Here is a 22,239-nt window from a genome sequence, read left to right on the forward strand (position 1 = left end):
GCCCCTCCTCCACTTGCACTTTGTCTCTGTCTCTCACAAATAAATAAAGATGTTTTAAAAAATCATAAAAAAAGAAACCTAAAATCAAACATCTCCCCAAAGAAATGTACATACATGTGACTCGCCTTCAATTTCAGGGAGCTCACAGGGGCTCTAACGTCTGTGCATGCACTCTTGCTTAGAGACTTTTTTGGATCCACAGATGAGGAGTTTATTTCTAGAAACCTCACTAGAAATTTCTCAAAGTATGTTTCCTACAACACTTGCATGGAAATCACCAGCAATCACTCAGTGAGTGCTGAAAATGCAGCCCCTCCTGGTATTAAGGAACCAAGATCATCTAGGTGGTCCTGGAATTTGCATTCTTATGAAGCATTCAGGATATATTTATCATCATATAGCTTAAGAACTGCTAAGAGTTAAAAACGGCCATAAAAAAGGCCTTGGGAGAACAACCAAAACCCAAGGTGAGAGAAAAAACTCTCTGAAATGCATCACTCCCCTGGGCTGTCGATTGATTAGGATGCAAGGGGATGGATGGAACTCAGAGTTGTCTGACTGATGGAGAGGAGGGGACCCACTGGACTTGTTATGAACTGACACTGTCCAGCACCCACTTTAGTTCAGGCATGTGGCGTATGCCATTTAGTTCCCAATGATTCTATTACAGATGAAGATATCAAGGTTTGGAGAGTTTAGAGAACTTACATAGGGTCATAGGGCAAAATAAGGGCAACCTGACCTTAAACATAACCAAACCAACGTGACTTTTTTTTCATGTTTATATATTTTAAGAGAGAGAGAGAAAGAGAGCGAGAGAGGGAGTGAGCACAGTAGGGGAGGGGCAGAGAGAGAAGAAGAGAATCTCTGTGGTCAGCACAGAGCCTGACAGGGGCTCAGACTCACAAACCATGAGATCATGACCTGAGCCAAAACTAAGAGCAGGACATGTAACTGACTGAGACACCCAGGTGTCCCTAACTTGACTTTTTTTTATGATAATTTTAAAATGACACCACGCAGTTTGCCCTTTGTATGTCAGACTTGGATTATAAAAAAGACATAAACTCATTCATTATATTTTTTAAAAATGCTGAACATATACTGTCTTCAATTATCTGGGAATACACTTAAGAACAAAAGGTTTATTCAGATGAAACAAGAGAAGGAAATGCAAAACGTGATGTCAGCCAATTGGCAGTATATGAAGTTTGGGCCACATGGGCACTGAGTAGCTATGAGTGGGATTCACTATCTAATTGGGAGTGGTTGGAGAGGCTTCCTAGAGGAAATGCTGTTTTTCATCAACTCTGAGGAGTCAGTAGAATTTTGAATTAATTCAAATAGGTTTAGGTAGACTGATCTCCCAAACTCCGCCTCAGACTTTACTTTTGATGAACGAGAATGTCTATGGAAGGCAGAGAGAAGAATTCCTGAACAAAGAGATGTTTCTCAGTTTATAACCACCAGTTACGCAATAGCTTTAAAACATAAAAAAGCTCAAATAATACCATAATTGTAGGCGACTTCAAAACCCCACTTACAGCAATGGGCATATCATCTAAGCAGAAAATCAACAAGGAAACAATAGCTTTGAAGGACACACTTAACAGATACATTCAGTATTATTTCATCCTCAAGCAGCAGAATATACATTCTTCTCAAGTGCACATGGAACATTCTCCAGTATAGATCACATACTGGGTCACAAATCAGCCCTCAACAAGTACAGAAAGATCAAGATCACACTATGTATATTTTTAGACCACAATGCTATGAAACTTGAAATCAACCAAAACAAAAGAATTTTGAATGACCTTGAATACTTGGAGATTAAAGAACATCTTACTAAAGAATGAATGGTATGACCAAGGAATTAAAGAGAAAATTAAAAAGTACATGAAAGCCAATGAAAATGAAAATATGGCAGTCCAAACCCTCTGGGATATAGCAAAGGCAGTCATAAGAGGGAAGTATATAGCAATCCAGGTGTTCCTAAAGAAGGAAGAAAGGTCTTAAATACACAACCTAACTTTACACCTAAAGGACCTAGAAAAAGAACATGAAATGAAGCCCCAAATCAGCAGAAGGGAAATATTATAGATTAGAGCAGAAATCAATAATACCGAATTTTTTTTAAAAAAGAAAGAAAGAAAAACAGCAGTAAAAACAGATCAACAAAACAGGAGCTGGTTCTTTGAAAGAATTAACAAAATTGATAAAACTGTAGCCAGTTTGATCAAAAAGAAAAAGGCAAGGACCCAAATAAATAAAATCATGAAAGAGGAGGGATCACAACCAACAATGCAGAAATACAAACAATAGTAAGAGAATATTATGAGCGATTATACGCCAACCAATTGGGCAATCTGTAAGAAATGGGCAAATTCCTAGAGAAATGTAAACTATCAAAACTGAACAGGAAGAAATAGAAAATTTGAACAGACCCATTACCAGTAAACAAATCGAATCAGTAATCAAAAATCTCCCAAAAAATTAGAGTCCAGGACTAATGGCTTTCTGGGTGGAATCTACCAGAGGATAAAGCTAACCAGGTTGAGTGCTTACTGTGTGCCAGGCACTGTATTGGGGTTATGTGATATTATTATAATAAAAAAATTTTTTAATGTTTTCTTAATTTTTAAATGTTTTATTTATTTTTGAGAGAGAGAGAGAGAGAGAGAGAGAGAGAGCATGATGAGCAGGGGAGGGTCAGAGAGAGAGAGACACACACAGAATTCAAAGATAGGCTCCAGGCTCTGGGCTATCAGCCACAGAGCCTGACGCGGGGCTCAAACCCACAAACTGTAAGATCATGACCTGAGCCAAAGTCGGTCGCTCAACCGACTGAGACACCCAGGCGCCCTGATGTTTACTTATTTTTGAGAGAGAACAAGAGCACAAGTCGGGGAGGGGCAGAGAGAGAGAGAGAGAGACAGAACCTGAAGCAGGCTCCAGGCTCGGAGCTGTCAGCATAGAGCCCAATGCAGGGCTCGAACTCACAAACTGTGGGATCATGACCTGAGCCAAAGTCGGACACTTAAGAAGAATTTCTCGAATTTGAAAATATGTTTATTTTAGCTCTGAGCAGTGTTTTGTATGCTTAGAGTCTAAGAAATAGATCTGAAGGTCACTGACCATATTTCAAGTACTTCTCCTCTTTGCTACTATCCCTGACTTTAATCCCACACGTTAGCCTTTGAGGGCCCATCTTTTTAAAGCTTGATTGACTGACTGCCAAAAAACAAACGGGAGGAGAAGAATTTATAAAGATATATAGCTGCCTCCCCATGGGTTCACCTACAACCCACCTCGGAGAATGGTGCACACCTCCACTCCCCTCAAAGGGTAGGGGGCACTCGGATAGCCCACTCAGATGGAGGCTGTAATGATTCAGCAAGATATACCCCCAAGCTGATGGTAAATGTTCAACTACCCTTATAAACTAACCTCTTACAACAACATCATGACTCTGAAACCATTCCCTCCAGATGTGACTATATGTTCCCCAATGGAAGGACTTATCGATCTAAGCTTTCTTGTGAACATTTTCCAGTACCTTCCTCTTGTGCATCTCCTTAGCCCTGTTGATCTCTGAGGGTTTCTCAGTGTTGTTTCAGAGACTCTGGTTGACATGGGAATGCTATTGCTTCTCACTATTACTCCGTCTTCACAGAACGCCTTCCTCAGCAAGATAGGAAGAGCTAACATTATCAAGTGCCCTGTGCCAGGTGGCATTCTAAGAAATTACATGTATTTACTCATTTAAATCTTTGCAACAGATCAACGCCTTAGACATGGGAACACAAAACGTGCCAGTCATTTGCCCAAGGTGACAATGCTAATATGTGGGTCAGAAAGACTTTAAGCCATTCATTTTAGCTTCAGAAGCTGTGTGCTCAACCAGTATGCTCATTGTCACTGATATGTCTATATTTCAACCCTAATGCTACCTATTGTGGCTTTGCTTATTCATGCTACACTACCAATGCACACACGCCCCCCCCCTTTTTTTTTCCAACAAGCTCTGGCCAGTTTTATTAAAGAAAAATGTTTGTGTGATTTACCTTTCACCAGTCTGCCGGCTTCTCATGATACCAGAATCACCTGGATCAATGACAACCAGTGTGTGTCAGATACCAGAGTATCTCCCACATGCTGTACCCAATTCAATTTTATTGCCATGGAAGTGATGAACGCCAGTTTTGGCCAACATGGCACAGTATCCCAGCTCAGATTTCCTCAAGGCTGGGCAGTTGTTTCACTTTGCCATGTCTGATCATTTTCAGAGTCTGCTTATATCCCAGAGCATACTTTCTACTTTTTATAATGAGTTGGAGCCTAGAGGTGATCGACTCCAGTGGCTTTGTCATCTTTGCAGGGCTATGAACCTCCCGCGTTAGCTTTTGGAGGACCCCAATCCCGAGCAGCCGCCAAGATGGCCTGGGGTGAGGTCAGAAAGCTTGTAAATATATATTAAACACATGCTGAAGCAGGAACATGTTCCTAAAGATCATAAACATTCTTCCGAGTGCAGGTCTGCTGCTAACATGATGTGCCTACCCTTGTAGGTTAAGGACCTTTTGTCCCTGTTCTCAGACTTCTCTCTCTCTGTATTATTCAGGCAGTAATAACCATAGCTACCATTTATTGAGCAAATTTTACATTCTTTATGATTGTGAAGACATCCCTTCAAATTGCACAACTGACTCAGTTTTTAACCTTATGAGTCAGACAGGCCAAGTGTATTGTTTAAGATCGTCAGTGGGTCTGTGGAGATTTGAATCCAGATCTGTCAAATTCAGGAGCCCTTGGTTTTGCAGCCTTCCTCCTAACCCTTAGGCACAACCAGCCTAGTGTAGCGAAACAAATAGCCAGATAAAGTGACTATGATCAGCCAAAGAATGAAGGAAATGTTGGGGTCCAAGGACAGGTCACTCCAAGATGAGCCACTTTGGCATAAAGATTATTTTGAGTGAAAAAGCAATCAAAACCCAGCAGATAGAAGAAAAGCTCTTTACTCCTCCCTCATTTGCCTAAAAAGAATTTACAGGAAGAGAACTGTCACCATAGATAACTACATTAGGATATAAACTAGGTATGGTGGACAAGGGAGGAACCTACCAAGACCTGTTTGGGTAAAGTCCTCTATGTCCCATTGTTTCCGAGTGGCCCAGAAAATATTTGCCTCCCAAACCTTTATTCTTTTTCATCGTCCTGTGAATTTCATTCCTTCCTTCAAAAGAAGTCCCAGACCCCCACCCCTTCTCTAGTCCAGAACGACATATATACCTTATTGTGCCTGCCTTTGGGATCTCCATGTCTGTGTGGATTCCCTGTACATACACCATTACATTTTATTTTCCCCTGTTAACCTGTCTCATGTCAATTTGATTCACAGTCTGGCTAGAAGGATCTTGAAGGGAACAGGACATTCTTGCTCCCCAACAGAACTATTGGCCATAATTAGGCATAAGTTCTATATTTTTGGGGAAAAATAATTTGTAAAAGCTCAGAGAAAATGTACAAATGACTCCTTGGCAACATTCTAAAAATTTTAATGGCTAAAAGAAGAAAGAAGTTTCATGGGAAAGAATTCTACCCTAACACTAACATATGTCTTAGTCCATTTGGGCTGCTGTAATGAAGTATCACAGACTGGGAGGTTTATAAACAACAGAAATTTCTTTCTCACAGTTCAGAAGGCTAGAAGCCAGAGGTCAGGGTCTGCATGGTGGGATTCTTGGCAAAGGAGTTGCACACTGCCAACTTCTTATATCCACACATGATACAGAGAGAGTGAACCAGCTTCTTCTCCTCTTTTATCAGGATACTAATCCCATTCATGAAAGCTCTTCCCTCTGGACCAAATCCCTCCCAAAAGCTCCATCTCTAAATACCATTACATTGGGGATTAGATTTCAGTATATGAATGTTACGGTGACACAAACATTCAGTCCATAACAACAAATGACATAGATAAGGAAGAAAAAAGGGGGAGTGTCTTTACAAAAAAAAAAGCCAAAAGCAAACAAAAATAAACAATGCAGAGAGCTTTCTAATCTCAGATTTTAAAAGAAATGCCTGAAATACTAAAAGAAGCACTTATAAACTTATAACCAAGGAATATTAGCCAGTCATAAAGATCTTAGGAATAACTGAGTCCAAATTGCCCCAAGGCTTAAAAAATCCAGTGTAGGGGCACTAAAAGGGGGCTTTGGGCTGGGCTCAGAGCATGTAGAATGAGGAATGAAAGTCCTGTTGGGGGCAAGTGATGTCATGTTGAAAGCTAACGGAGAAAAGCAGGGCAGTTCAACTCCTACATTGCTTTCTCTATTGAGGAAAGTGATCTTCACACTGGGAAGGCTAGAACAAATATGGTTAGTGGGAAATTGAAACCTGAGATAGGCAAGGAGATAAGAAAACACCTTGCCACTCAAGAGTGTTCAGGCGAATGACATCCCAATTCACAGAGGAAGGTGTGGAGTGTTAAGCAGCTTCAGGGAGCGATGGAGGATTGGAGAGGATTTGGGAGAATAAGAACATGCTCAAATTAAAAAAAAAAAAAAAGGGAAATGGGTGGATTACAGAAAGGTTTAAATTATCCAGACCTGAGAATAATTTTTTATGGATATGTAGACTTTCATTATGACAAGCATATCCATAACCATAAAGACCTCATTAAAACAAAAAAGTGTCCCAAGAATCTCTGTTAAGTAGTGATCTAAAATGAAGTAAAAATTGGGGTGCTTGGGACTCAGTCAGTTGAGCAACCGACTCTTGATTTTGGGTCAGGTCATGATCTCACAGTGATGAGATAGAGCCCCACGTCTGGCTTCATGCTGGGGGAAAGGGACAGAACTATCTCCTGAAGTGATGGTGACAAAAGACAGAGGTGGCTTTCAAAAATGCAAGGGACATAGCTTCAAATTACAGTGAGAATCTCTTGGGAGAATCAAAGCCCTTTAGCAGACACATTTTAGGGCAGTTAATGAAATGCTTAGTATTTAAGTAGAAAACTATTTCAACAGTGAAATGACATGGGAATCAGAAGCATATTCTGCTGTGACACATGGTAGTTGACATTCTCCCCAAACAACTACCACAAGTCTGGGGTCCTCAAGAGACTGAAGTCTCCCAGCTACATGACCATCTGCAGTTGTATTTCACTGAAGAACAGCAATTCTGCTGGCCACTCCATTCTGAGTGGAGGACACCAAATGGTTTTATGTAGCCTAAACCCACAAGGGCATCAACTGCCCTCTTAAGCACATCACCCCACTGGGGCACCTGGGTGGCTCAGTCAGTTGAGCAACCGACTGAGGCTCAGGTCATGATCTCGCGGTTCGTGGGTTCAGGCACCGCATCAGGCTCTGTGATGACAGCTCAGAGCCTGGAGCCTGCTTCGGATTCTGTGTCTCCTTCTCTCTCTGCCCCTACCCCATCATGCTCTGTCTCTCTCTGTCTCTTAATAATAAATAAATGTGAAAAAAAATTTTTTAAAGTGCATCACCCCACAGAGCTGGTCCATTCAGTTTCATCTGAAAAATAACCAGTTCTTGGATTCACTACTTTGGAGGTTTTTTGGACCATGGTATGACATAAGTAACCTCAAACTCTTGTTTGTCAGTGAGAGCTAAATTTGCAATGAGAAGCTGTTCCTGACGATCCTTACTTTTGGTCAAGCCTTTCTGTACTTCAATTCCATGAGCAAAACTATCATACTTCCAAGGCATCTTGATGGTTCAGTCAATGAAGCATCCAACTCTTGATCTCAGCTCAGGTCTTGATCCCAGCATGGTGAGTTCAAGCCCTGCATTGGACTTTGCCTGGGCATTGAAGCTTATTAAAACAAAAGAGAGAGAGAGAGAGAGAGAGAGAGTTAAAAAAAAAACTATCATACTTCCAAACATGAAACTTTATTCACTCCATCTCCAAATGTTACACTCCAGAATCCAACCAATTCAGAGTCAGCTGTCCAAGGGTGAATGGTTTTCTTAATATTTTCTGGAAACTCATTTTTCTTTAAAAGTTTAAGGCAGTAAGTATGAAACTTTTGGTGTAGTTTGTCATATTGTCTGCCCCCCTCCCTTAGCAAAGGTGAACACATCTGAGAGTGAATGGCCATGTGGCTGGACCCCTCAGGAATCAAGCCTTCTGGTAGCTTCAAGTGCTGGGAAGGGCAGCCAGTGGGAAGGGTAACCAGTCAGTAGCCTTTCATGGGCCCCTCTTCCTTGGCTTCGTTACTGGAAATCAGGACCTGGCCAATATCTTTTAGTATTTATTTTTGAGAGAGAGAGAAAGAGCATGAGTGGAGGAGGTCAAAAGAGAGAGGGAGACACAGAATCCAAATCAGGCTCCAGGCTCCTGAGCTGTCAGCACAGAGCCCAACACAGGCCTCGAACCCACCACCCAGGAGATCATGACCTGAGCTGAAGCTGGAAGCTTAACTGACTGTGCCACCCAAGCACCCCAGAACCTGGCCAATTTGTAAAAGAATACATCTTTTTCTTTAGTATTTAAAAGATAACTACTAACATAATTACTTGTACCACTTTTACAAAACAAGCTTTACCAAACTAACCTTGTTTTTATGCTAAGAAGTTATAAGGGAAGCCAACATTTTCCTGGGTCAAGAGTTCAAGAAGTCATGGTCAAACTATCCCTATGGACAATGTGGATAAGCATGGAATGAATGACAATTACATGAAGAAGAGTTTTCTTAACTAGTTGAGTTACTGAGTATATAGTGTGTGATGTTGGGGGCGTTGCTTTTCTTGCAAAAATACATATATTTGGCACATTATAATGACTCATATGGATATACAGAAATCAGAGACATGGTCTTTTGATGGAGTGCTTTGAAGATATTTTGACAGCCATGTAAAACAATTTAATTTTAAGAAATTTTTCTAAAGTGCCAGTTAATATAGTTATATACACACTGACTTCCTGATCTTCATCCCATTTCTGAGTGAATTTTAGAGGTACTGTAAGGTCAAATCCAGGGATATGATGAGGCTTTGAGGTGTTCATCGTTCACATTTCTAGGACACAAAAAGATGTTTTCATATTTTGATGTGCCCATTTTGATAGGATCACATCAAAGTTGTCACATCAAAATGGTTTTCCCAGACCTGATTCCCATACATTCATCCTCATCACAGATTTTGAAACTCCATAGCAGTAACGGTTGCTCTCTTCAGCACACCAAGAGGATTTTGCCTTTTTGTTGGCAGTAATTCACTGTGCTTCTAATATTTGTGAAGACAGAAAGACGGAGAGGTAGTTGATGTGCCGGCTTTAGAGTCAGTGTTTGATAGATCTCTACCAAGCCAGTGGTTCCTTTTTGTTTACAGGGAATACAGGTAAAGACACATAGCACTCCAATTTATTTGGTTGTGAGCAATTGAAATAGACCCTTGGGAAGCTGAGCAAGAAAGGACTTTATAGGAGGGATACTGGGAAGTGCTTGCAACAATAGTAAAAAAAAAAAAGTGAGTTGGGAGGATGGTGCAAAACAGAGTCTTGGAAAAACCCAGAATCAGAGCAGCTGCTGGGATGTCAGTAGAGAACCTAAACACTGCTTCTGTAGGGAAGTGCCATCAACGCTTCCCTCCCACCGACCACATGTCCCTCAGCATCTCTGCCCGAGTTGCAGAGCTTGTCTCCTGTGCCCTCCCTTCCTGGGATTGGGCTGTTGGGGTCATGTGACTGACAGCCCAGCCACCTGCATGCAGGAGGGTGCTTTCCCAAGGGGAAAAGAAGGCCACAATCACCAGAGGAAAGGGGCAATCTGCCGAGAACAAAAGAAAAAAGTGGATCCACTGGAGGACTGAACTTCAGGATAACACTCATGTTGGAAAAATACGGGTTTGGTCTCACCTGCTTCATGAAATAGGGGCTTAGTTGACCACAGGCTCCACGAGACTGCCAACACAGTGCTGATGGCCCCAGCATCAGTGACACTGTGGCCCTCAGAGGCTCCACCCCTCCTTGGCACTGCCACTGTCCCTACCATGTGCAGCTTCTGGGCTCAGGGACACTCCCATTCTTCATCCTCTGGCTCTTGGGGATGGTAGCTGCTTCCTGTGGTTGCTAATGTCTCTGTCGCATTTGCCTTTTTGTTCCCTTTGTCCTTCCACAGCTATGTACAAAGCTCCCGTATAAATTTGTCTCTATTGGAAATGTTGCGAGTGTTTCTACCTTCCTTTCTGGTTCCTGTTAGATACACGGGCTGAGGCTCACGGTAGGATGGTGAGGGAGTTTCATACCATGTCCGACTTGGAACATGTGTCTTGTATAAAGAAAGACTTATGGAATTGATAACCAGCTTCTCCTATCTGGAGAGCTTTCATCTGAAAAGGGGATTATATTTATCCCATGTAGTTCCAGAGGACAGAAGCAGGATTAGTGAGCAGGAGCTTCAGGGAAGCAGCTTTCAGCTGAAAGTAAGGCATGGTCCTCTAAACACTTGAACTGCCCACAACAGAAGGCACTGGGCAGCTTTTTGGGGGGTTAGTCAAGCAGAGGATTACTTTCCATGTCTCCAAGACACCGGAGAGGCACCCTCCAGAGTGACATGCTGGGCCAAATCAACTCTCAAGGTCCTGAACTCTCTCTGCAGAATCTATAGGCTTCAATTATGGATTTGGTAGTTTTCTATCAGAGCTTAAAGACAAAGCTAGTATGCTTAGTGGCCTGCAGAAAATAGAATTATCCTCTAGGATAATTGTGCAGAAACAATTATCCTCTAGGATTTACCGTGGCCCCCAGAGTAACTGAAAGCAATGTCTCTTACTCTAGGGCTGAAGAAATTCAACTTCCAACCATTCTATACCCAGCTGAGAGCTGACCCTTTAGTAAGAGGATTTTTCTCATTTGCTCACCTCCCTGGATCCACTCTGTGTACCTGAGATTTACACCGAGAGGGCCTTTGGAAGGGCCCAAGCCCTACAACTAATGGAATCAAATGATTCTAGTGTTCCGAAGAGTAGCTCGCTTTGTAAATCTTGTTGGATGAAGTCACATCTCAGAATCCTTCTATCACAGGCTGAGGCTTCCCCACATCAGTCTTGGGTTCACAAAGGATGGGCAGACTCTTATGAGGGAACCAGACAAGACTTCAAAATCCCGAGATTATTTTCCTACCACCTTGAAGATCCCACCACCCTCCCAATTCTTGCCTCAGCTGTCATTAATCTGTGCACATCCTGTACCTTCTGAGGTCTGAGGCACATAGCATGAGTCTCAAAATGGCTGTTCTCCATACACCCATTTTCCTTTCCCAAAGCAGAACTGCCTTCAATCACACTGTGACTGTTTGGGGATAAAAGGAGAGAAAAACATGCCCTGTTGAACCAAATACAGAAACATAAAATTCTAACGTCTAATATGCTCAGAAAATGGTAACTTATAGCACACTAAAAGAATCATTCTTTTATATTTTCCAATGGGAATATGGAGGAAAGAAGAAATGCCCCAATTTGCCCATGGACACATACCCACAATATAACAGGGCCAGAAATTAAACTAGAGTTCATTTTGACCTAGTCCAGGGATGCTCCTCTGACTCACCAGATATTATTCCTTCAAACAATCCTGCTTTACATGAGCAAAAGTCCATGGCATTAAGTGTGTCAGTGGCTCAACTCAGTTTTCTAGCAAATGAGAGCTCAAACCAGTCATAGAACATCAGTGGCCTGGAGGTTGCATCTTCTGCCAACACAACACCTTGTAGGTAATTCTACTTTCTATTCTGCTTCCTTTTAACTTTTCCCAATATTCTTCCCATTCCTCTCGTGTCATAGGGTGATTTCCCAGACAAAGGGAAAATGTCTGAGGTTTGGTAGGAAGAGCCATGGTTTAGGGACCTCAGTGTGCCCAACATCTTAAGACATGGACACACTTGTGTGCCAAAAAGTCCAACAAGAGCAAAGACTAATCAGGAGTTAAACAACATCCTCTTCCTAAAGCTTCTCCCCAAAATGAGGGTTCTAAGGCCATGTTCTCCTAAGAAAAAATGGTTGGTTAGTACCTGGACTGAAGGAGCAAGACTGGGTAGGGGCTGGTGCTAAAAGGGAAGCAAAGGGCGTGATGTGGTGGGGGGTAGGGGCGGGGAGTGCACAGTAGGTTCTCTCACGGATGGATCCACTCTCCCGCTGCAGGTCAGGGACACCCCCTCATCTTCCAGCTCAGAAGATCTGAACTGCAATGCTCACCCAACGCTGCTCTCTGCTGCTTCTTCCTCTGTCCCTGCTCTGGCTACCCTTCCCATTGTTCCCCTCCTTGCCCCTTCTGTCCCTCAGCCCTCTTTCTGCCTGCCCCCTTCCAGTCTGAGGCAGCCGCCTGGGGACCCTGCTACCCAGTAATTAGCCTGAGCAGCTGCTCAACCAAACAAGCTCTAGAGATCCGCAGCTGGGAGAGTGGAGTTCTGCCTGGAGGAGGGGGAAGTGGGGGCAAGGTCCACTGAGCCTTCTCAGGTGGCCAGATGACGCCTAATTAGGCCCCCTGCTCTGGGGGCCTCACCAGATGGGCAAATGCCTGGAAGTCCTCGGGAGCCAGCAAGGCTCTGTGGGAACTCCCAGTGTGTGGCTTCCTTTCCAGCTGCCTCTGGGGCTATGGAGGAGGGGGGTTAAAATAGTAATTGGCACCTCCGGTCAAGGGGCCTCGCTTTTCCCTGCCAGGAGGGGAGACCCTGTGCTTCCCAGTGGTGCAAACCCCGCACGCCCTCCCCGCCCTCCACTTGCCAGCCTGGAGTCTGAGTTGTTGATGTTGTTGATTGAAAATGATTTTTTTTAGACGAACACCAGAGGAGCTGGCACCGGGGACATTTTTCTGCATCTAAACAATGCACACCATGCATTCACGAAAGGCAGAATTAAACTAGAAGGGAAACATGAAGAAAACGCGTAGGTTTCGCTCTTTCCGTCTCCCCAGCCTGCAAAAGTGAGCTGCAAACGGCGTGGCAGAGGGAGAATGGAGCCGTAAATGATCTCGCTTTGACAGATTGCGGTTTCTGGACACAGGAGAAGTCAGGGCCAGACAGTGACAGGAGGGGGACCTCTGTGGAAGGTGCAGGGTTTAGATTGCAGAGCGAGGCCACAGCCTGCCCGGAGAGCTGCCCTGCGGCTTTCTAATCCCCCGGCGTGGCACCACTCCCTGCCCCTCGACCTGGCCATACAAGGAAAGAAAAGTCATAAGTGGACAAGCAGAGAACCCCAAAGTCCGGTTACCAAAGAGTTTGCCTTTCAGGACCCCAGCCAGGCATCATTGGAGATACTGGTGATGAAGGTTAAGAACATTAAGGGTGGAAATTTTCAAAAAGCAGAGCTAAGTATGGACCAAATGACCTCTTTGCCCTTTCCTCTTTTGGACTTCCCTTACTCCTTGTGTGACAAAGAACATCTTGGCCTTTGGATGAAGACAATGATATCTGTTGGGCTTAACTCAAATGGCCTTATTACAGTAAAGGGCAGGAAAACCAAGAAATCTTTTCTACCTGACACCCTAGCCCTTATGTCTCTGTTTGCAATACCATAGAGGCAACCATATGAATTCGGAGCAGACATTCACTAGGTGTTGTCCTTTTTAAACCTGTGAGAAGTAAACTTGCATCAGAATTGGTTTTACCTTATAATCACCTTCTCGCCCAGGAAAAAAACCTTAGAACTTCAGAAAAAACTTCCAAAATAAAATAATAAGGCTGACAAAGTAAGTATAAGAATTATTGATTTTGATATTTCTTCTATACGCTGGTTATTAATGCCCCTTATTTGTGGGACCAATTTGTGGATGGGACGTGCTATATGTATGATTACATTTTTGGTCAGCAGAGGAGCAGGCTAGCAGAAGAATGTCTTTGAGAAATCTCAGTTCTCTGTAGTTTCTGGAGTATAGCATCTTTTCTGCCAGTTCAGGCTGATACAGTGGACATTGATTGTTAATTCTTCAGTAGCCATCTGCTAAACCTTTGCCGCCTTGGAAATCTGGGGAAACAGTGCCATCTAGCAGCCCTTGCTCTAAGTGCTTCAAAGCTGGATTTATCTGTCATTGAGTGACCAGGTGGAAAAGGCCACCATTCTTTTGAGACTGACCAAGTTGGTAAGATGCTCTCCACAAGTCCACCTTGGCTACCAATGAGCACAATCAGTTTGCAACAGCTTAGAGTCCATTTTGCTTTAGATAAGTAGCTCAGCTTACTATTCTAGATGGAGAAGCCAGGTTTCATAAAATTGCATTAGCATAGAGAATTTCAGAACATACGACGGGGGAAAAGGCAGTCTTTTCAATAAAAGGTGCTGGAAAACTGGACAGCTACAGGCAAAATAATGAGACTGGATGACTTTCTTACATCATCCACGAAAATAAAGTCAAAATAGAATGAAGACCCGAAACGAAACATGAAAGCATAGAGCATTTTATCTATGAGATGCTTTGGAGCTAAGCATTTAAAAGATAAGGAAATTTGGGGTGCCTGGGTGGCTCCGCTGGTTAAGTGTACCACTGTTGATCTCAGCTCAGGTCATGATCCCGTGGTTCATGGTTCATGACCTGCACTGCTGGTGCAGAGACTGCTGGGGATTCTGTCTCTCCTTCTTTCTGTCCCTCACCTGCTTGTGCTCTCTCTCACGCTATATCTCAAAATAAATAAATAGCCTTTATAGATAGATAGATAGATAGATAGATAGATAGATAGATAGATAGGAAACATGGGCCCAGGGAGAAAAAGATACCTACCTCTTCAAGGTCACTCAGCTAGTTTGTGGTTGAGTCATTCTCACGAACTAGAACTAATACTATTATTCACAGACTAGGAGCAACCCTTTTTCAAAGGCTAGCCAGAGACGAAGATAGGAATAAGACACACAAGTGAGAGCTGCCCTCAGTAAACAGAAGCATGGGTCTCTTTCTGAATCTACATAATAACCGTGGTATGACAAGGCATATATTAAACACAAGGGCAAATTTTGTCTAGGACACAGGCAGACAACGGTAGATAGATCTTTGATCAGCTCTCCAAAATGTCACTGAAATGGCTAGAACAAATGTTTGGACTATTCCCCACCCCAACCTCTCTGTAGTCCGCCAGTCAAAGTTCTCCCTCAAAGAAGAAATACTACAGATTTGAATTTGGGGAAAAGAGGCTTTCAGGTTTTTATCCTCCAAAGGCCCTTTGGAGCTCTGACTTCAAATATGTCAGTCTCTTTTTCTACCTTGGTGAGGAACGCGGTGGGGGCTCCGCCTGCCAGAGCTGGAAGGGACCTTTGGGATGAGCTCGTCCAACACACACATTTGAATTGCCCAGAGGAGACGTTCAAAATGTCAATGCTAGGTCCCTACCCCCAACCAATGAATCAAAATCTCTAGTATAGAGCCTGGGTATTAGTAATGTTTAAGTTCCCTGAGCGATTCTACTATGCAGCCAAGGTTTAGAATCACTAGCTTGTACCCCCAACTTTCTTCTTAAAGATGAGAAAACCAGGGCTCAGAAAGATAAAGTGACCTGCCCAGCAACACACGGGAAAGTCATGGCAGAACTGGGACCTGTTTTCTCTTCCCTGTCCTTCATGAGTACTACAATATACCACGTCATGCTCAGCTATGTGGCATGCTAGACCTCATCAGTCACCAGGCAGACAGCCAGAGTTGTCACCCCATGCGGACACTGCCCCAAGGGACAGCCATCTGTGAGTAGCTATTCATGTATGCAAACTGCTCTGAGCACTGGGCAAACTTGACATTTAGGAACCTGAAAGAAGAGATGCTTTCTCATCTAACCAGTGCTAACCAATGTGGGGGTGCTGCCACTTGGTAATATATTTTTTCCAACTATGATTTTTGGAACTGCAGAAATAACCACAGGGTGGGTTTGGGGAGCCCAGGGCCCACTTAGAGGTGGACCAGAACCAAGATCCTCTGATCATCTGATGGGTGGACAGTAGTGGCACTTTGGGTCTACAGGTTTCACTAGTTTCCAAAAGTTCAGTTCCATCTCTTTCCTCCTGCACCATCACCCTGACGAGCCGCCATGGGCTCCATAGGGAAGGTGGGAAAAAGACTGACAGTGTACAATGTTGGCTATACCGTGGGATTTCCTCAGTGGGGCTTTTCCTCCCTATCACTCCAGGGCCTCTGGGTCTAAGAATCAGCCCAAGTCTGGGAATTGGTTTTGGGTCCATGACCTTCAGTTGACCTTTATGGATCCCCATGACTTCCTATTGACCTTTACCACATCTAGAGTTTTTCCATTCATGCAAACCAAGTAAGCCTTGAGTAGCCTGCCCATCTGTTTCAGTTCAAGGAATACCACCATCAACTAGCTAATGCAACATTTGGATGGTCATGCTATTCTGATTCCTGCTTTGGCTCTGTTAACCCTTTCAGCAGCCACACCCACCTTGTCTTTGGCAGTTAAATACCACCTCTTTCTCCCAGGTTCCATTATCCTCAGTTAAGTCAGGGAGTCCAGTTTAAAGATAGCAGCCCCCACCATCACTCCTGGCCCAGGGAGAAGAGCCACCACAGAGCCTTCCGAGGATGTTGGGCCTCTCCCCGCACAAATACATCTTGCCCAAGTTTGCTGAAAGGATTACCCCCAGACCTTCTGGGGAGAATACAGTTAGGATATGGGTGAGCTGGTGTCCTATTACACACCTGCTCTAACCTTCTCATCTCCCAAAGCCTTCAGATTCCTTCTGGCTCTGCCTCACCGAGGATTTCCAAAATAGGTCTTTCTGCCCCATCCCACTTATCAGGAAGGTCTGGCCAAGACTCATTATCTTCTTGTCTTCATAACAAATCAAAACCCCAGTGATTCCAATATCAACATTTTGCTTCCAAACATCTCCCAGGCTGTTTCTCAAACCTTACAATCGCTTAAAAAAAAATCCTGTTAAACAAAGTGCCCCTGGTTTTACAGAAATAGTAGATCGTGAACCATGAAATGAACAAGTACATCAATACCAAACATTTAGAGGAGAAGAACGATTCAGAAAACCTTAGCATAAGATTTTCTACACGAGGTTTGCTGTGACCAGGAATATACCAGCAGGCCATTGGCATGAGTATCCCAGGCTGAGCCTCCCTGCCCCACTTCCTAGTACCACCCTCTGCCTTCAACCAGACGTGCAAAAGTGGGGGGTGAAGAGTCTTGACCTTGTGGAGCCAAACTTGTTCCGGGGTTTATAACTTTGTTGCTCTTGCTTTTGACCTTTAGCATTCCCGAGGTAAACACAGAGGCTTTTACAGGGTGGAGGGTGTTAGTAGCACACATGGAGATTTGCGTTAGACTCCTCACTATACTCAGGGATGACTTTGTCTGCAAGTTTTTTGTTTTTTAGTTTTTTGGTTTTTGTTTTTTTTGTTTTTTTTTTTTTGGATTTAGATATTGTGACCAAAATAACACAGGCTGTCAAAGAATTCAGTTCAGGAACTCTTTCACACTCTGGGCATGTCTCGTCATTATTCACTGAAATCCTGGATTGGCTTCATCTTCCAATGGGCACTAAGACCCATCTTAGGTCCTAACAGCTAGGAATCCCCTTTCCTCTCTGGCTCACTTTCTATTCTGCTTCCTTGCTCACCATGGTCCAGACACAGCAATTCCCTTGCTATTCTTCAAACATACTTGGGCCCTCCCACTGGCCATTTCCTCTGTTTTGCACACCCCTCCACCAGCTAGCCCTCTGACCTCCTTTAACCTTTGCTCAAATGTCACTCGAGAGCTACCCTAACAACCCTATTTTCTACTACATCCCCATTTCCCTGTTCTGCCTTTTTACCATAGGACGACATACACTATGCTTCATTTATTTTGATGGTGTCTGTCTCCCCCACTAGAATGAAAGCTCCATGAGGGCACACACACTGACCTCATTTGTCACTGCTGAATCCCCTATAAAAGCCTGGCACATGGGAGGTGATCAGTAAATATTTTGAGAGTGGATGAATGAGACTACGAGGTGGCTGGCTCTGTGGCTGAGCCGATTACAGCTCAATAAACAGGATCCACGCGAGAACTAGATATGGCCAGATTGCCTGCTTTTTCTCTCCACCAGAGTGGAACTATCTCATGGTGATCAATTCAATTAGTTAGGAACTGCCCAACTCTGACAAGATGTACAGACACAATGATTGACATTTCTACAGCATTTAAAAAAATTCTTTAATTAAAAATACACATGGATGGTTAAAGCAAAATGTTTCCCCTCTACCTAAGCTTGCAATATGCTTATAGCTTAAAAAAGTGCCTCTTGTCCCACTAAAAAATGCTCTTCATCATTTTGTTTGGAGAAGGAGGTTTAAAGTATAAGGGAAGTCATACTTGTGATTCCTTTTATGCTAAATTCATACTGACTTTACAAAGACAGCAGCCTGAGTTTAACTCCGCAGATACGGAGGCTGTGCGAGGAAATCCTCAAACAGCTGAGGGTGAATAGCATCAGTTCACGACAAGAGGAGGCCACTCTTGTCAGTCCCCATCCGAGTATTTTTCCTTTTGGCCAAATGAAAGTTTCAGCCAATGAATTGCTTGGTTATTAAGGTTTATTCTGAACTCAGGTGGCTCTCTTATATCCTGGAAATTGACTGCCAAGAAGATACATTCAGCCATTGGGGAACCCCTGGTAAAAATATTCACTCTTTTACTTGTCAAATATTAACTTAGAACCTCATAGACATGTTGAATAAACCAAATAGAGAATGCTTAGAGGCAATATTTCAGCATATTGAGAGGGGCTCCGGGAAGGACGCCCAGATAACATGTCCCTTGGACAAGCCCTGGACAAAATGAGAAAGAAGCCATACAGATTTAGGAGGGAGAACATTCCAGAGAGAGAACATGCAAAGTTCCAAGATGGAAATGAGTTTGACATGTCAGGACACAGGAGACACTCCTTTTGGCTTTTCTCCTTTCTCCCCTTGGGTGGAATCCCAACCCCTCATCCTGGCCCAGAGGCCAGCCTCCCCTTCTCTGGTAGGCCCAGGGCCTTCCCAGCGCTTAGCTTGAATTAGACATCTCAGAGTAACTCGACTCCAAAACTTCTGTTGCCAGGGGCTCTAAGACTAGTTCTCCCAGGAAAACAAAACCCCTTTGTCCACCCACAGACAGGAAGCTGCAGATTCCTGGCCTTTCCACACAGGTGTTCTGTTGCTGACAAACTCCATAATCAAGCAGAGGGATTGGCCAGACTCCACCTGTCCCTGGGCAGTCCCCTCTCCCACCTCCACACTCCCTCAGTGAAGCTCAAAACATGAAAGGTAAGGCTAAGCTGAGCTTCATGAAGGACACGTTGATGGTGTGCTCATTCTGTCCCATTTCCCACATGCCTGACACATGTCATTATCACGAGTGAGCTGGATTCCCCATTCCCACCCAGACCCTGCAGGGAAGGAGGGGAGTCAGCAGGGAGGAAGAGGGTGTACCACTACCGCCAGAGCCAGACCAGACCGGGGTTACGGTTAGGGCCATGCAGTCCAGACCAGACCCTCCTCCTGGTGGGAGCTCACAGTGGGTTGGGGGAGAAAGAAACCTGGCCGTGGGTTCAGAGCTCCTCCAGCCTGAGGGTACAGGCGCTGCAAAGAGTGTACTGGCTGCAGTCACTGCTGAAATGGGCCCACATCTATGGATGTATTCATGTTTTCTCTGTTGTCCATTTGTCCCAGTTCCACGCTTTGATGCAAGATGGGCCATTTATTTGAACAGAAATACAGAAAGGATGAATTTAAAGGATGCTAGAAAGGCTGAATCAGCTAAGGTATCCTTGAGTTGTCCACTGCCTGCTTGCTGCATCTTTTCCTACTCTGACACCATTGTGCTAGGTGCCATTCAGCACGTCATCTCACTTAACTGCTATCTCACAAACATGAGGCAGGTCTACGTCCCCATGTTGCACATGAAAGCACTGAGGCTCAGCAAAGTAGAGACACCTGCCCAGGCTCACACAGCTAGAAAAGAGCCGGAGTTGGACAGAAGTGTTAAGAGTCCAAGGAGACTGCTCTTGGCAGCAGTGTCTCCCAAAAGGATTAACTATATGCTGCATACTTGAGGATACATTAAATTTTCTAATTCACTTTCTTAGGATTTCACAATTTCAGGATTTCATTGAGTGTCTGGTAGGGGGAGTGGCAACGGGGGTGGGGGCGGTAAGGTAGGAAAGACACAAACCCAGAGAAGAGCATTGCTGACTTCATGTTTGTTTACCCACGTGGCCTGAGCTGGCTTTTCTTCCCGGGGGTCAGGAGAGAGACGCCTGTGTTAGTCATCACCTTCCTCTAGTCCAGCTTCCTATCCTGCCTGGCAACAGGCTCCTCTGATATATAAACAAAGTAGCAAGCCACCCAAACAGTGTGGAAGGGAGGGAGCCAACAGGCCTGCCCTTGAAAATCTTCCTACTCCCAGCCTTGACATCTCCCTTCATTTCACAAACACAAACACAAAGGCATAGAGAGTAGACAAAACTGGTCAAGAAGACATCACTAGTCACGCGGAATCAGGATGAGAAAGAAATGAGCAACTCACCCCATAGTTTGTGTGTTCTTTGTTCATTCCTTCATTCATTGGGATTCATTACAACAGCAGAGCCCTTGGCTTCATGGAGCTGATGTTAAAGTGAGGATACACCATAAATGAATGAATATACAATGCAGTGTAAGGTGATAGAGACAAATATAAAGGAGTTGGGAACAGGCCTCCTTGGGATGACTTTGAGCAGAGACCTGAACGAACTGTGCCATACATACAGGGTTACTGAGAAGGGGACATACTTGGAGTGGGCAACCATGATGGGGGCCAGAGTACCTGGATTAGAATGAATGAGGGACAGCGGGGTAGAAATCATGTTGAGAGGGAACTAGTGCTCTATCATAAGGCTTCCTGTGTATGAACAGGACTTCGGATTTTTTAAATAGTGAAGCAAAGCCATGGGAGAGCTGAAAAGAGAGGAACATCATGATCTCCTTCATGTTATAAAGAAGGCAAAAACCCTCACTCTTGTTACCCTGTAGAGAAGAACCCACAGCCCCCAAAGCAGAACAGATAGAAGGAGCTTAGCTAGTGGCATGAGCTAGTAGCATGAGCTAGTGCAAGAGGAGCAGCAGTAAAAGGCGTGGAGGTGTCAGAGTCAGGAAGTGTTGCCCAGGTGGAGGGCAAGTGATCTGCCCATGTATTGCACATGAAGCATGTGCAAAAGACAGGATTCAAGGACAATTACATATTTTTCATCCTAAGTTTGTGCTCAAATTGTGACACCACTAACACAATCTTTTTTTTTTTTAATTTTCTTTTTTTAACGTTTATTCATTTATGAGAAACAGAGAGAGACTGAGCAGGGGAGAGTCAGAGAAAGAAGGAAACATGGAATCCAAAGCAGGCTCCAGGCTCTGAGCTGTCAGCCCAGAGCCCAATGTGGGGTTCAAACTCACAAACCATAAGATCATGACCTGAGCTGGAGTTGGACACCGAACCGACTGAGCTACCCAGGTGCCCCTCACTAACATTATATTGTACATGTCCTAATCTGTGTCAAATTTAGCCTTGTATCTCTAGCCTTCTGAATGGTGGATTTCACATAAAAGGGGCTTAATAAATTTAAATGATCAGATGGATGTGGTGATTAATACATGTAAATATTCACAAATGCCAACAATCAATTACCCTGCTTCCCTTTGACTTTTGCTGTAATTTTTCAATTATTTTAACTTTTTTTAGATAAAATTGTGGTTGGAATACTGATACGTAAAACAGACCTGTTGCACAGTTTTATTAATGGATGTTTACAATTTGAGTTCAATTATGACATTTACTTATGATAAAGTCAATCAATGAGGCCAAACAGTTCTGATAAATACAGATATTTGGAATCGAATGATACGGATGACAATTGCACATTTTTATGTGCTCTGCCTTCCAATTTATTTCTGTTTTGTTTCGTTGCACTTTATGAAGAAGTGCTTACACCTGGCAAAAGCTTTCAATGTGCTGTGGGCCTGTTAGTAATGCTTTTGGCTGCATGTAAGAAAAGAGTTAAGGGACGCCTGGGTGGCTCAGTTGGTTAAGCGTCCGACTTCGGCTTAAGTCATGATCTCGCAGTTTGTGGGTTTGAGCCCCATGTCGGGCTCTGTACCGACAGCTAGCTCAGAGTTTGGAGCCTGTCTTCGGATTCTGTGTCTCCCTCTCTCTGACCCTCCCCTGCTCATGCTCTCTCGCTCTCTCTTGCTTGCTCTCTCTCTCTCTCTCTC

Source organism: Suricata suricatta, chromosome 14 (assembly GCF_006229205.1).
Source record: "Suricata suricatta isolate VVHF042 chromosome 14, meerkat_22Aug2017_6uvM2_HiC, whole genome shotgun sequence".
In the NCBI taxonomy this organism is placed as follows: domain Eukaryota; kingdom Metazoa; phylum Chordata; class Mammalia; order Carnivora; family Herpestidae; genus Suricata; species Suricata suricatta.